Consider the following 17,985-nt stretch of genomic DNA (forward strand, 5'->3'; position numbering starts at 1 on the left):
AGATATATAGTTTAACCCATACCCAAAAGGAATCCCCACTGTGATATACCTAAGAAGTGATGGTACCCTCTCTACTTGAAGATTGCCCAGAGGGAAGACCCTACCACTTTTTGAGTAAACATAGTAGGGTGTAAAGGAACAAAGGACAATGAGTAGAAAAGATGGTATAATGAAAAAAATACACAGATTGTAGAAGTAGAAGCTCTGGATTCTTCCCAGAAACAATGGGATAACTAAATGGCACAGTAAATAGAGAACCTGGCCTGGAACCAGGAAGAATTCCTTTCAAATCCTGCCTCTAACACCTCTATCTATGTGTCCCTGGGCAAGACACTTCTGTTTGCCTCAATTTCCTCATCTGTAAAAAGGCATAATAATAGCATTTACATCTCAGAATTGTTGGGAGTATTAAATGTGATCATATCTGTAAAGAGCTTAGCCTAAATATGTAAATGTAAGCTATCGTCATCATCATCATTATCCCTACGTCTGATGTTTATTATCTATGTGGCTGTTATTTAACTGCAGTTAGTTTAAATTTCCATAAAATTCTATAAAATTGGGATAATAATTGTATTACTGCCCCCCATGTAGTAATTGTGATTGAAACATTTTAAAAGCCTAACACATTGTGAATTGTTATTAAAAAGCAGAAAGAGGTAAGGGAAGTGTTTTAGAATCTTGCAGTTCTAAATTTGTATCCTTGAGATGACTATGCCGGTGTATTTGCTGGAAAACAAAACAAAACAAATTGGTCTTGACACTGAAATAATGTGAGTGTGCTCATCATCAATTCTGAATTCTTAATCCAGCCAGAAAATCTATCTAAAAAAAAATCTATCTGGTCAGATAGATTAAAGATGATCTGTGAGGATTTCCTGGAAAACAGCTGCAGCCAATAGAAAATTTGCTTCAACAATTCCCAGGGAACATTTTCAAGAATCATTTCTAGGGAAACATAATGGACGCATCTCCCTTCCCTTATTCCAGCCAGCCTTTGTTTTTTTCACCATCAGTCTCTTCCCTTCTAATTGGTGTCTGCCTACAAACATGCTCAGGTCTCTCTTTTCCCAATAAGATCTTTCCTTGACCCTGACTTCCATCCCCTCAAGCTATTATCTTATCTTATTTTTTCTTTCCTTCTACTCCTCAAAAATTGTAGACCTAGAATGAAAGTGACCCACTAGTTCAAAGGAATATATATTCCACTAATTACTAGGAAGTTTTTGACACTTCAATCTTAAATTTGTGCCAGTGCTCCAAGTTCTACTCTCTTGTAGAAAACAGAACAAGTCTAATTCCTTTAGTCATTTGGAAAAAAGATTAATAATTATGCATATATATATATATATATATATATATATATATATAAAGAAAGCAGTACAATATTGAATTTGGAATCTAAAGATCTAGATTTGAACCTTGCTTACTTTTGTCACTTATCAGCTAAGTTACCTTAGCCAACTCACCTCTTTGTTAGAGGGTATTGGACCATAGATGCCTGACACAGCTTACTAGAGATCTTCTGAGAAGATTTCTCTTTGACTTTGTGTCCTCCTCACAGAAGATTGACAATAAAGTATATTGAATTGAATTTTTTAGGTGAAGACTTAAGTTTCATCCCTAGGAAACCGAAACCTTCTTATGGTCCAAGATGAGTTTTGACTTTCTCATTGAAACAAAGCTCCAAGTTCCCAATATAAAATCCAAAGGATATTAGAGATCATAGATCCTCTACAAGAAATTGATACCCATCTTAGCAAGGATGTGTTAGTAAATATTTAATAAAGTTTGGATGTGTGTGTGAAGAAGTCTCTGAGACATACTTTTAAGTTTAATTACATTATTAGCATTTTCTTCCTCATTTTCTTAAGTCTAAACAGTCAACAAAAGAAAAAAACAAGCCCTGATTTGTAGCAGCATTTGCTGATTTTCAAGATATTAATGCTCACACTGAAAAAGTTAACAATCAGGTATTATTAACTCCTACTAACCTGTTCCAGCACACCCTGCAAGGGAAGTTATTTGGCATTAGATCACTAGGGCATAGAAGAATAAACTTAGTCAGGAGGCCCAATTTCTAATTCCAGATATATCATTAACCAATGGGGTGAATTTAAACAAATTGTTTCATCTTCTGAACTTCAGGATCCTCATTTATAAAATAAGAGCATTGGACTTGTTGGATTCTAAGGTCAACAGACATTTTATGAAGTCCTTCCTGGCAGGGGGAGATAAAAATGTACAGAAGGCAATAGCTCCACTCTACAAGTTCCAATGTCTCATGTCCTTCCTTTTACCCCTTTGTACTATGCTGATGGAAAAAGCAACAAATGAAGGAAAATAAACTAGGGAAAGTGAGATATTCTATAAATAATTTCCAATAAAATCACAATTAACTACTGGTTGAATATGTCTTGGCTTTTACTTTCCCCAAATGTTCTATAGCACAGGGAGATATAAAGAACAGTGACACCCTGTTTCAGTGATCAAAAAAATAAAATGCTGAGAATATGGGTGGGGGAGAGTAGGGATGTTTGGATGGGTGACACAGTGGCTTTCATGAAATTTGTTTGAATAATGCCAGCAACATCTGGAATTGGTAGCACATCTGGTTACAGTGCAATGAAAGGAGTGTTTACTTGGCTGGGTCTTACTGCCTTAAGCAATTCAAGAGTCTAACTGAGAAGGTACATGGTCACTAAAAATAATAGGAAAAGAAAAAGAAAATGGATCTTCTTCCTAAAAAAAATGGAAGGTATATATTTAAGAAACTCTTTCCCTGGAAATAAGGAAATCTTTCAGCTGGTAAAAGCATGATCTCATCTAGAAAACGTTCTAAACCTGATAACTAGGGGTTAGAGCCATAGAATTACAGAATGTTAGAGACTGGGGGATTTAAGACTATATAATCAAATTCTCTCAAAGTATTGGAGAACATATCATGTGAGGACTTCATGCTATCTTCCCCACTTGAATGTAAGTTCCTTGGGAACAAGGACTGTCTTTTACCTTTCTTCATGTCCTTTGCATTTTACTCAGTGCCTAGAACCTAGGTATCTACTCAATGCTATGACTGACTGATTCAAAGAACGTAGGGTGTTTAATCTAGAGGATAGAAAACTAGGTAGTAGGGGAAAGTATGTAGTGTCTAGTATTCCTATCCCCAAATTACCTTATAATATACATATGTGTGTATATTTCATGTAAATTCATATTTTGTACATTTATATTTATACATGTTATTATTATCTCCATCAATAGGATATAGGTTCTTTTAGGGCTAGAACTATTTAATTTATGTCTTGTGGCTGCAGTGCTTGATATAGTGCCTCATAAATAATGCACACTCAATATATACTTGTCAATTAATTCATGTAAAAGACATTCCTATTAATGTATAGGCTGAACTAAATAAACTTCAATGTCCCTTCCAAATCTGAGATTCTGTAATTCTGTGAATCAGAATGATATAGGTACAGGCCATTTAAAACTTGTGACTAAGTACAGAGAGATTGATTCAGAGTATGAATGGGTAGTGAAGAGGTGGGATCCTTTCCTTGCACCCCAATCCTGCTCAGATATTTTTTCCAGTTCTTATGGATTGCAGGGATTTGTTCCTGATCATGTATGACTCAGCAATGAAAAGCTTGCACTGTGAGATGATAAAGAATCCTATTATAGTTATGTAAAACCAGGGGAACTGATGACAGGGATTTTTCAAAGGGAGTAACTAGTACTATCAGTTCTCCCTTTCTAGCTACAAATTATGTGGGACATGTGCTTCAACAGGTATGTGGTCACAACCATATAGAGGCTAAGCTGGCTCCTGAGAAGGATCAACTGCCATCCTCCCACCCAGTTCTTTGGATCCAGCTGGAAACAGTCCTGTATAATTCACAAGTGGACAAGAAGAGATGTTGAGGGTTCTGACTTCTCCTTTATGTGCGTCTACTGACTTATCAGCTATTCTGGTTCAGCATCCAATAAAGGGATTCTTCAAAATCTCAAATGTAAAAGCAACACAAAAATGAGTCAAATGGTCAGATGCAGGCCCCAGAACACTCTAGTTATAGAAACCAGGATGGGCAGCTCTGAGTATGATGATAGGGGAGAGAGACTGGAAGGTTCCCAACATAAGAATCTATCTAACTTTGGAAATTTGTATTGATTCCCTCACCAAAAGAGTTAGCACGGGAGACAGAGTAGAGAATTAGATTTGAGTACTCGTTCAATTCATTCATTCAATAAATATTTATTAAGCACCTACTACAGGCATTTTTCTAAACACTAGGGATGCAAAAAGAGGCATGAGATAGTCCCTGTCCTCAAAGAGTTTATAATCCAATGAGGGAGACAACATACAAACAAATGTTCAAGATTACAATCTTGTATATTTGTATATTGTAAATATATAATTGTTGTATATTTACAATTAACAATTAAACAGAACGAGAAACAATTTAAAAAGGAAGGCACTAGAATTAAGAAGGGTTAGGGAAAACTTCTTGTAAAAAGTGGGATTTCAATTGTGACTTATAGGAAGTCAGGGGAGATTATAGTTGAATCAGAGGATCAAGTTCCAGTCATGGGGAATAGTCAGAGAGAATGAGAAAGATTATGGTTTCATACTATCTATGCCATTTATTAGCTCCACAATCATTGACAAATCATTTAGATGCTTTAAATATTACTTTTTTCATATGTGAAATGATTATATTCCCTAAAATTAGCTCCTCGGGTCACAGGATTACTTTCTAGGCTCAGATGAGATCATAAACAGAAGTGTCTTGCAAACTCTAAAGTGCTATTTATTTACTTATGATTATTTAGCCTGGTTTTCTGTCCAACTCCCCCAATCTTGGCTTTGCAGAAGCTAAAATTCTTTCCTAGCTCTCTAAGAGGCCTGCTTCAGGCATAGAATCCTACAGCCAGTGCAAAGGGATCAGAGAATTTCCATGTATGAGTAAAATTAAAAAGGACCAGTTTGGCTAGATTGTAGAGAGTGTGGAGGAAAATAAAATATACCAAGACTGAAAGGAAGTTTAGACACAGGTTGTGAGCAGTTTTAAAAGCGAAATAAAGGAGTTTCTGTTTGATGTAGTCACTTAGTCATTTAATAAGCATTAATTAAGTTCAGGATACTGTGCTAAGATCTGGGAATACAAATATAAGGAAAAAGAAAGACAGTTTCTGCCTTCTAGATTCTAATAGAGGAAGACAGCACATAAAAGGAAGATGGAAAAGGGAGTAGGGAGGAGGAAAGTGGGTATGGGGCATGATGGAGAAAATGAAGAATGACTGGCTTGGAAACCCTCTTTGAATATAGGTCCTGGGAGAGATCATCCAATCAGAGGGAGTGGATCATGAGGCTGAGGTGTTTATTTCTGGATTTAAGTGATCATCCAGGTTGAAGAGTTTGTTGGGTTAAGATGAAGAAGTCTGGTTTCAAGATGTAGGATACAATAGAAAGGCATTGGGATGTATTGTATAGAAGAGGAACATGGCCAGATCCACTTTTAGAAAAATTATTTTGGCAACTGCATGCAGTATGGATTGATATAAGGAAAGAATAGACAGAGAGACCAATTAGAAGGTTATTGCTATAGTCTAGCTATAAAGAGGTCCAGAAATAGGGTGGTGGTTATACGAATAAAAAGAAGGGAATAGAATGGAGAGAGATTGTAGATAGAGTTAAGATTTAGTAGTTAATTTCATATGTAGAATGAATAAGAGTAAGGAATCAAGAATGACAAAGTTGTAAACCTGGGTTATGAAAAAGATGATACATGAACAGAAATTTGGAAGAAGGGTAGATTTTGGGGAAAACCAATAAGTTCTCTCAGACATGTCAGATAGGGATGCTTACTAGTTATATGATCTTGGGTATCTTTTGGAACTTCAGTTCTAATTTCCCTTTCATTCTCTTGAAGCCCAAGCACAAATATTCTTGGGAAGGAGTTCCCATTGTCCTCTCAACAATGAGAATTATCAAGTGTAAGCCTCTTTAAGTGACGATTCTTATTTTCTGAATTCTTAAAATCGTGAGCAGAAGAGGCATAACATGAAGACATACGATGCTAAATTTTGAGACAGACCTTAGAGGTCATTGCTTCCCGCCCTCTCATTTTACAGATGAGAAAACTGACTTGTCCAAGGTCACATGGGCAATAAACTTCCTAAATGGGAATTGAATGCAGATCTTTGATCTAAATCCAATTCTCTTGCCACTGCACCAGGGTGTGTCCTGTTATTTGGAATAACAAGCTACACAGATTGAGCTTACTGTTGCAATGAATTATTCTTCAGTTCATCACATATTAAATCACCATAGTAATTATGTGTAATGTGATGTGAGAATGCATAATAAGTTCACATAAATACTTACAATTAGTTTGATTTCTGAGTTTTTATAATTTTTCTTTTCATTTTATTGATTTTCTAAAGATGAGGAAAAAAAGAGGCAAAAAAATTAGTCTTTGTCCTCAAAGAGCACATATTCTAATGGGAGAGACAAGATACATAAAAAATATATGCAGAATAAATGGAAGTAATCCCAGAGGAAAAACATTAGCCAGTGGGATGGCCAGAAAAGACTTCCAACAGAAGATGGTTGGAACTTGAAGTTAGTCAGTAAGCCAGGGGTCCTTAACCTTTATGGTATCCTTTGTCAGTCTAGCAATGCCCATGGACTCCCCAGAATAATGTTTTTAAATGCATAAATAAAGTACACAAGATTACAAAGGAAATAAAATATGTTGAAATAGCATAGTAATCAAACTATTTTAAAATGAGTTCATGGACCCCAGGTTAAGAAGCCTTGATCTAATATCTTAACAGGGTCATTGTCAACATTTTCTTGAGATAATCATGTACAGTTGTGTTTAATCTATAAGGAAACCATTTTGTCATTGTTTCAAATTACTTTTGTCCCAGTGGATCAATTACAGATGATTTGTTTAATATATTGTGATTTTAATAAAAAATAGATATTTATAGAAAAGTTGTAAGAGACTGATGACAATGATTTGGAATAGTTGCCTCACTTGATTTTCAAATCTGCTGCAGAAGGCTGCAGCTGCAGGGATATTCAGACTGAAAATGACCTCAAGGGTCAGCTCTCAGAGGCTAGATTTTCTTCCATCTGGAAGCAGCTGTTCTATAGTGGTTATAAACCCCAGCGCGGAGGTCTTCCCTGTGCTGGTTATTTTGACCTGACTTTGACCAGGCTTTACTGAGGAATTATTTGCAGAGCACTGCTCTGCACGAGACAGCATTAGTCAATCAATGTTGGGCTCTGCCCATTCTACCATAGGGCTCTGCACTGTGGTGTCCAGTAGTCAGTCTACTTTCCCCTCTGTGTTCTGTGTGTTTCCTTCTAGGTTAATGTATTGGACACAGATATATAACAAATGGAGTTCATTGTTTTTGTCCCTTTGGGTACGTGGATACTTGGTGAGAATTCCATTGTGTGCTTGTGCTTATAAACAGAAAAGCTTTTTTCTACTCTCATTGTCTCTCACACGTTTTTTTTTTTCACCCTGTCTCACGTACTCTTTACTAGAGTAAAGAATCCATCTACCTGCACAAGCCCTACTATTCCATCCTGTCTCCTTGAACAAGGAGCCCCCGCTGTCAACTCCTTCTCTCCCTTATGTTCAATCTCTCCCTATCTATTGGTACCTTCTCCCCATGTCTCCCCATCCTCAAAAAACCCTCACTCCCTTCATCCCTACCAATTATCATCTTATATCTCTCTGCCTTTTGAAGCTAAGTTCCTTAAGAAAGCTGTCTACCTTAGGTATTTCCATTTCCTCTCCTTTCACTTTTCTCATCATTCCACTAACACTGCTCTCTTCAAAGTTACCAATTGTCTTTTAATTGCTAAATCCAAGAGACTTTTCTTAATCATCATTCTTCTTAACTTCTCTGCAGCCTTTAACTTTACTGATCACTCTCTCATTATTATTTTCTTCTCTCTAGATTTTTGAGAATCACTCTCTTTTGAGTATTTTCTTAAACATCAGATTGTTTCTTTTCAGTCCCCTTTACTGGATTCTCTTCTAGGTCACATTCCCTCTTTCTTTCCTTCCTGTACTCTATACTTCTCCCTTTTATTCTTTTCTTTTTCCCCTCTTCTTCCTCTCTCTCTTTTTCCTTTTCCTCTCTCTTCCATCTTTTCTCTCTGCTTCTCTTTTATTCTTTTCCTTCTTATCACTTCAACTCAATCTCCTTTCCTGGATCATCATTTATACAGCAACTCCTAAATGTGGGTATATCCCAAGTCTTTGTCTTGGGATATACCCACATTTAGGAGTTGCTGTATGAACAAGTCTTTGTCTTGGCTCTTTTTTTCCTTCATTTGGGGGAACTTTGTGGATTAAATTATCGTTTCTATGGAGAGAGGCAATGCAGAGAAGAATGCTGGATTTCAAGTTGGAAGACTCGATCACTGATCATCTTCTTTGCTCTTAATACCTATGGGATCTTGGACAAATCACATAATCTCTCTTGACCTCAGTTAAATAGCCTGTAAAAGTGAAGAACGCAAACTAGATGATCTCTAAAATGATTCTGCCAGATTCACGTATCTTTGCTTAGTTTCCCTTCTGAGTTATAGTTCCCTACCACCAATTGTCCCTTAGATAGTTTGAACTGGATAGGCTAATAACTATATCAAATTCAACATGTCCAAAACAAAACTCATTCTTTCCTTACCCCACTTTCAAACTTTCCTTCAAAAATTGAGGGCACCAATATTCTGAGGATTCCAGTTCTGCAACCTTGATTTCATCTTTGAATTGTCATATCTTGTCATTTTTATATCTACAACATTTTCTTCATTCACAAAGCTACTAAGTCAGTTTAGGATTTAGTTATCTTTTACTGAGATATTTTCAATAGTTTTGAAAGGGAGTGTGATATATTGGAAAGAACACTGTTTCTCAAATCAGGGGGGTCTAGGTTCAAATTCTCTCTCTGATACTACCTGTGTGACTTTGAGAAAGCACTTGAAGTGCTCAAATATCAAAAATAGGGAGTTTATATTTGATCCTAAAAGTGACAGCCATTGAAATTTTTTGGTTATATAGCATGATGTGTTGGAGAGATTGAAACAAGATAAATTAATTGGGGGCTATATAATCTAGGGAAGAGATAAGCACCTGAAGTATGGTGGTGACTATCTGAAGGGAACAAAGGAAACAAATTGGAGAGATGTTGTGGAGGTAGAAATGTCAGTACCTAGCCATTGGTGGGATATGTTGGGGGAGAGAAAGTAAGAGTGGCACATGATACTAAAATTGTAAGTCTTGATATTCTCCTTCTTCCACTGGAAGGAAGAGTGTCTAGTTTCTTTCAAGAATTATCTTAAGTACAATTTCTCATTTAAATCCATTTCTGGTCTCTCTTACCCCCTACTTATTCTTTTTCCCATGGAAATTACCTTATGCAAGGGAGGGATGATATGATTGTCTTTGGCCAACCAATTTAGCTCATTTAGTCACAGAATATAGTCATACATTATGAGGTTCTAATATGTAAACAAGATATATCTATGATCTGTGATTTCTTTTTGAGATGAAATCATCTGATTTGTGATAAAGAAAGGAACATCATGATTGACTGAAAAAACAAGCTAGCCATGTCTAGGGGGTAAGGGAGTTATAAATAGCTGGACTTTATTTCAGCATATATGTATAGTACATGACTTGAGCAACTTAGGCTTTGGGATATTTTGTGAAGGAAACCCTTTGTGAAGGTCTGTGAAGGAGATCCTTTGGCCTGTATCATAAGGCAGCAAGGGGAAGAGGGGACTTTTCTTTCCATTTCCATTTCCTAATCAGCCACTGAGCTCTGAGGCACACAGGGCCATTAGGAAGCAATGCATCCAGACAGAAACAGAACCATACAACTGAAGTCAGGAACTGAAGTCATTTAAGGTGGAAGAAAGCTTCAGGAAGCATGACCCCTTATAGTGAAGAGTAATCCTGGCTATGGGATTAAGAAAAAAGGTTTCTTGGGAAACCCAGATGACCAGTCCATCCATAGAAATACTGCATTAAAGGGGAGCTGGATAAAAATTCTATAAAGAAAAAAAAGGACTTCTATTCCATGCAGTACTAGGAGTTTTAAGTTATCTTATACTACATATATATCCTATACATGTGACTCACTATCATCATACTCTAAATTTAAGATTCATCCTTTGGCTGTCATGCATATTTGTGGGAAAGTATGTCCAGAGATTTGAGTCCAGGACATGTTTTGTACTATTTATTTTTATTATACCATCTTATAAAATACCTTTATATAGCAAGTTGTGCAAAGTAAATTGTTTCATGTGCAATTATCTTTTTTAATGTACCATGTTATAGAAATTTGTGTTTATTCCACAAATTTAAAAAAAACATATCTTTTCTAAAATTTAATTAAATCTACTGGTTGACTATTGATGGGAAACACACTGGAGGGGACTCATTCAATAGCCAACAAATATTTATTATGCATCAATTATATGTCAGACAGGAATTTGCCCAAGAACCCATATTAGCAAACACTTTCTGTGACTTTAACTTAAAAATCTGAAAGTGAGAACTAGGGAGCAACCCAGAGATATATTTTACATTTCAAGCTATTATATATTATGTTGCATTTATATTATAGGTACACATGTGTATATATGTGTTTCGTATTGCATGTATGTGTAGATAGTAGATATACAAATATAACATATTCCTATATATGTACATGATGTGATACAGGAGCCACCTGCAAGTGGCTGTTGGAGGTCTAACTCAGACCTGTAGAATAGATCTCTTCATGTGAGAGATTGATGATGATACAAGGAGACTGAGAGGTAGTCACATTGTCTGACCTCTCTCCTCTTCCCTCTGCCTCCAATTTATTTCATTCCCAATCCACAAGGAACATCTGCAAGGCTGCTTTGCAATTCTTTCAAGTGTTATGATTCACAGCTGTGGAGGATCTCAGAGAATTGACCTGCCCCTTCACTTAGACACAGTCCTTAACAATTCCCATTTTTTGTTTTATAGGAGTGTGATTATTTTCTCCCCCACAGCATGATCAGTAAGTTTATGCATTAGCTGTTATTTAAGTCCACATGCTAAGGTATCTGAGTCTGCAAGCTAGAGAGTGCAAACATCATTATAGCAGGTGTGGAATTTTGTGAGATGTCATGGAGGCAAACCTTCAAATGGAGAAGAGGACTATAGTCAGAACAGGCATTTTTCATAAGTCTCCCATCAGTCTCCTGGCTCAGCCCCTTAATGTATTGGCCCATTTAATCACCATGACTTAAAAAATCTTACTGGGTCTCTTCTTCCTTTCCTTCCCTGTAGGTTACCTGCAGGAACACTGAGAGAATCCTACTCATAAACAGTGTTTGAGTGCTTCTGCTTCTTTATTTCTTATGCTTCTTGTGTCACACGTTCAGGGGCCATATGTTGTGTTATGTTGGTGCCAAAATGTTAGTGTCCTTCTGGAGATCCCTGTTTAGGTGCCAAAATGTAGTGTCTGGACTAGCTCTCTGGAGGATCTCTGAACAGTCTTGGTCTTGGAGGAGTGAAGTAGGCAGGAGAGTTACCAGGATGGTGAAGGATGGAGTATCTCTATTTCTGGTCCTCTCCACCTTTACATACCTCAGGATGATTACATCATTACAGCACACTAAGTATGTGCAAACTAGAGAACCATTATCTCATCAACCACACCGAGTATGTGCTAACTATAAGCATCCTGCTGTAAGTATCCTTTGCTTCAAGTAGAACACAGGTGGTCACACCCTCTTTGACTTCTCAGGAAAAGGTGAGAACAGCAAGTAGAGGTGATCAGGCCCTCCCTGACTTCTCAGGAAGGGAGGTGGGCACCAAAGGGAAATGGGGAGTCAAACCAGATATTGTCAGTAGATTTCCGCTGGGCTAAAGGGTCTTATATCTTATTCAGAGTTCCCTCACCATCTGCAGTCCTCTACATGTACATGTTTGTTTCTCCTGGTAGAATATAAACTCCTTGTAGACAGAAGCTATTTTGCTTTTGTCTTTAAATTGCCAGTGCCAGAATAATGCTTCAGACACAATAAGTGCTTAATAAATACTTATTTATTACCTTTCTGTGTGAGAACATGAGAGATGTATGAACAGGTTTGGGACTAATCAATTATTTCCCCCAAGATTATAAAGGACCCTCTAATTACCAAATCCAATGAATTTTTTTCTAGTCTCCATCCTCTTTGATACTTCAACAGCTCTTGCTACTGATACTAGATATCTCTCTAAGCTTCAAAAGCTACTTTTCTCCTGCCACCTCTCAAATCACTGACTATTCTACCCATTCTCTTAACATAGATGTTCTCCATGAATTTATCTTTTGCTTTTTCCCATGTCCCTTAGTAATACAGCTTCAATGGCAACCTCTATGATCTTCATTATATTTTGTCAGATATTCTTGACCTTCCTTTAGAATTCCAGCTCCTCATCTCCAAATCCCACTAGTATATCTCTCCCTAGATGTCAGCTTTTATATGTCTAAAATCAATCTTATTTTGTTTTCCCCCAACTCTATTCCTCTTTGTGACTTTCTTCTTTCACCTGCCATTTCCTTGATTTTTCTGCTCAAGCTTGTTTTTCCTCCCATTTGGTATCAACTGTACCCATTATGATGAACAGTCCTTTGTACTCTGAGATTGTGAGTCCTTGAAGATGATTCTCTCTCCAGGCTGGTCATAGTGTTCAGAGATTAATAAAGATAATAAAAATATAAAAGTTTCTCTTTTATAACTAAACCCACTTTGAGCTTGAAATGGTCTCACTCATTTGTCACACCTCTAGGACCCACTTTATAACCAGGGTCTAAACCAGGGTATAGAAACCAGAAAATTTTTTGTTGACATACTCAGAGTGACAGACTGTAGCTCATATGTGATGACAGCTGGGATGGTGGCCAGGTGGGTGACAGAGAACAGATTCTACCAACAAATGTTCACATTATGTAAGTCCTGAAGAGCCAGTTGTGTGAGTGGGTGGACTGTTACTTCACTATGTGTAATGCCAAGCTATCATGAAGATACTCTGAACCTTATTGGTTATTGAGTATTCCTCTAAATCACTTTTTTATGTTTTTTTTTCTAGTGTTACTCTTACTTTGTCACATAATAGGGGGCAACTTTTTCATATTCCATTACATTAGCCCTTTGCCTCTTCACATCATGACATGAAATCTTCAAAATGATAAAATTAAATCAGAATAAAACAAAACGTATCTCATAAGTCCTTGTTGTCTGAAATTTCACTGGTAGAGATCCCTTTAATTAATGATGATGACCTTTATTTAAATGTGAACATCCTTCTAAGTGTCATAAATCAAGTTGTTGTTAGTCATTTATACCTCAAATTACTGCATAACATTTATTGAAGTATAGATTCAAGTGATACTCTGTTCTAGTCAGCTGATATCTAGAATATTATATTCTGGAGGTTACTTTTTATGAACAATGCTATTAAGTGGGAGGGCAGTTATAGAAGGACAACTTAGAAGGACTTAGCAAAATTGAATGAACTGGGGTTATTTAACTTGGAGAAGAGAAGATAGGAGAGAAATAGTTATGTTAAATACATATATCTTGGGGGTAATGGTTGCTTAATTAATGATTTTTTTCTCTTTTATAAAATGTTCACTCAACCTTTTGGGACAAGAATTCACTATTTGATAAAACTCTCAAGGAAAACTGGAAAGCAGTTTGGTAGAAACCAAGTATAGACCAACATTTCACACTATATACCCAAATAAGTTCAAAATGAGTACATGATTTTGACATAAAGGGTGATATCATAAGTAAATTAAGGGTGCATGGAAATTTTTATCTGTCAGATCGATGGATAAAAAAAGAATTTATGACCAACAAGAAAGGGACAATCACAGGAAATAAAATGGATAATTGCTTACATTAAATTGAAACTTTTTTGCCCACATAAAATCAATGCAGCAAAGATTAGAAGTAAAGCAGGGGAAGTGTGTGTGTGTGTTTGAGTGTGTGTGTGTGTGTGTGTGTGTGTGTGTGCGTGCAAGTCATTCTTCACTTGGTAAATTATCAGAAGATACGGACAGTTTTCAGAAGAAGAAATTAAAGCTATTTATAGTCATATGAAAATAGCTCTAAATCTCTATTGACTAGAGAAATGTGAATTAAAATGACTCTGAGATTCTACCTCATACCTAAAAGATTGGTTACTATGATAGAAATAGAAAATGATAGATATTGGAGTGGAGGTGGAAAAATTGAGACATTAATTTATTATTAGTGGAATTGTGAACTGATCCAACCATTCTGGAAAATATTATGGGAATGAATAAAAGGAAGTAGATATTACTATTCCTTCCCTCAAAGAGCTTACAGTTTAGTTGTATTTGGTAGATACAAGACCTATCCACAAAAAATAATGCAGTATAATAGAATTTTAGAACTAAAAAAACCAGTGAAGACAGGTAGTCATTTAAGTCTATACTTTTATATATTTTACAAATAAGAAAAACTGAGGCCAAAAGCATGGAAGTGATTTACTCAAGATTATGGTACAGTCATAAACAATACATGGGGCTCCTGACCCTGAGACCTAATCACTTTGTATCAAATCACATGTGCCATACCATAGCACCAGAATCAATTGAACAATACCCATAGTAAGTGCCATGCAGGGGTTGAGACTTACTGATCTGTTGTTATTGGGCATGGGGAATTTGAAAGCTATTAGAAACAGAGTAGGTAGTACTTTAGATGTCCTTTAAACCATATTGAAAGAAAGGAGAACTTTTCCTTTGGCAATGAAATATCTCCAATCAGACAAGGGTGGGAACAGTTGGCAAATTATAAAACAAGACTGAGGAAAAAGCATAGTGAGACCAAGGCAAGAGAATCCAGCTGGATGCTTCAAAACACAAGGGAATAGAATGTTGGCGAATTTCATCTCTTTCTTAGGCAAGGATAATTCTTGTCCTGAAGTTGAGGGTGTTCAGAAAGCATACTAAAGAACCTTTAACTGAAGAAATCCCAGTAATCAGATCTGAGGTTCTCTTTGTGTTCTCCTGCTCTGTTGTCTACTTTCCTAATTACTGGCCTCTTGGTATACTTACTGATATCTTAGGGTTATTTCCATGAACATAGGGGAATGGGGCAGCTAAGTGATGCAGTGGGTAGAATACCAGCCCTGAAGTCAGGAGGACCTGAGTTCAAGTCTGGCCTCAGACACTTAACACTTCCTAGCTGTGTGACCCTGGGCAAGTCACTTAACCCCAATTACCTCAGCAAAAGAAAAGGAAAAAAAAATGGGGAAATTCTTTTTTTTAATTAAAGCTTTTTATTTTCAAAACATATACATGCATAATTTGTCAAAATTAACCCTTGCAAAACCTTGTGTTCCAATTTCTCCACTCTTTCCCTCCCCCCTTAGATGGCAAGTAATCCAATGTATGTTAAACATGATAGAAATATATGCTAAATCCAATATATGCATAATATTTATACAAATATTTTGCTGCACAAGAAAAATCAAATTGAACAGGAAAAATGGGAAAGAAAACAAAATAAAAGCAAACAACAACAAAAACAGTGAAAATGCTATGTTGTGAACCACACTCATTTCCCATAGTCCTCTCTCTGGGTGTGGATGGCTCTCTTCATCACAAGATAATTGGAACTGGTCTGAATCATCTCATTGTTGAAGAGAGCCATGTCCATCAGAATTGATTATCATACAATCTTATTGTTGCCATATGTAATGATTTCCTGGTTCTGTTCATTTCACTTTGCATCAGTTCATGTAATTCTTTCCAGGTTTCTCTGAATTCATCCTGCTTATCATTTCCTACAGAACAATAATATTCCATAACATTTATATATCATAACTTAATTAACCATTTTCCCACTGATGGGCCTCCACTCAATTTCCAGTTTCTTGCCTCTACAAAAAGGGCTGCCCCTAATATTTTTACACATATGGCTCCCTTTCCCTCCTTTAAGATCTCATAGGGGAAATTCCTGATGCAACATGTAAACATACAAATTCTGTAAAGCTGAAGTCCATGAATTATCAGCAGAAATTTACTTGACATTAAAAACCAATGCGGAAAAAGAAAAAAAAAAGAAAAATTATCCTTGCATATGTTTTGACAATAAAAAACAAACTTCAAAAGAAAAGAAAGCATTTGGATCAAAAGAAGTGACTACCTAATCTGACCAACAGTAGTAGGAAAGACTTCAAATTAAAGTTCTTTTGACTTTAATCTCCTCTCCCTCCCCTTTTGTTGTTGCCCTGTCATTTTCCATTACTCTATTTGAATTTTTCTTAGTATATTTACTGGAATTTGAACTTCCCATTTTCTTCTCCATCTCATATTACAGATGAAGCAACTGAAGCAGAGTTAATTGACTTACTCAGGTCACACAGCTAATAGGTGTCTGAGATCATTGGAAATGACCTCAATCATCTCACTGTCGAGAAGAGTCATATCCATCAGAATTGATCATTGTATAACCTTGCTGTTGCCATGTACAATGATATCCTGGTTCTGCTCATTTCATTTAGAATCAGTTCATGTAAGTTTTCCCAGCCCTCTTTGAAATCATCCTACTGATTGTTTCTTATAGAACAATTATATTCCATAACATTTATATATCATGACTTATTCAGCCATTCTCCAACTGATAGCCCCCACTTAGTTTTCGGTTTGTTGCCACTACAAAAAGGGCTGCCACAAATAATTTTGCACATGTGAGTCCCTTTCCCTCCTTTAAGATTTCTTTGGAATATAAGCCTATTGGAAACACTGTTGGATCAAAGGGTATGCACAGTTTGATAACCTTTTGAGCATAGTTCCAAATTACTCTCCAGAATGGTTGTATCCATTCACAATTCCACTAATAATGTATTAGTGTCCCAGTTTTCCCACAAACCCTCCAACATTCATCATTATCTTTTCCTGTCATTTTAGCTAGTCTAAAAGGTATGTAGTGGTACCTCAGAGTTGTCTTAATTTGCATTTCTCTGATCTGATTCCTTGGGGTTTTCATTTTGTGGTCTCTTTCAGGAGGTGATTGGTGAATTCTTTCAGTGGCTATTTTATTTTCTGGTTTTAGGACATTTGGGTAGTTTTCCTTGAAGATTTCCTGAAAGATGATGTCTAGGCTCTTTTTCTCATCATGGTTCTCAGGAAATCCAATAATTCTTGGATTATCTCTCCTAGATCTATTTTTTAGGTCAGTTGTTTTTCCAGTGAAGTATTTTACATTTTCTTCTATTTTTTTCATTTTTTGGGGGGGGTTTCTGATTCTTGATTCTCGTTGAGTCGTTCATTTCCATTTGTTCAATTCTATTTTTTAGTGAATTATTTTCTTCAGTTACTTTTTAAACTCCTTTTTGTATTTGGCCAATTTAATTTTTAAATGAGTTGTTTTGTCCCATGGATTTTTTTTCCCATTTCACAAATTCTGTTTTTTAAGAAGTTGTTTTCTTTTCCATTTTGTCAAACCTATTTTGTGAGGAGTTTTCTTCAAATAATTTCTGTATTTCCTTTTCCAAACTTTTTTGCAAAGTTCTCATTTCCTTTCCTCATTTTTCTTCTAACTCTCTTTTAAGATCCTTTTTGAATTCTTCCAAGAGAGCCTTGTGAGACGGGGACCAATTCATATCACCCTTTGGAACTTCATCTGGAGAAGATCTGCTTTTAGTGTCCTCAGGAGTTACTCCAAAACCAGTTTAGAGACTTGATTTGCTTTTAGTTTGAAGGACATCTGGGAGAGGTCACATAAAGACATCTCCTCTCCACCATTTTAGCTCTGCCCCCAAGCCAAACACTTTCTTCAGTTATTATTTCAAGGATTTTCTGATACTGTTCCAACTCCAAAGATCAATGCAGGTGGTGTCTCTTTATGAAGAAAAGAACCAGTTTTGAATATAGTGAATTCTACTCCAT

Source organism: Sarcophilus harrisii, chromosome 4 (assembly GCF_902635505.1).
Source record: "Sarcophilus harrisii chromosome 4, mSarHar1.11, whole genome shotgun sequence".
Taxonomy (NCBI): Eukaryota; Metazoa; Chordata; class Mammalia; order Dasyuromorphia; family Dasyuridae; genus Sarcophilus; species Sarcophilus harrisii.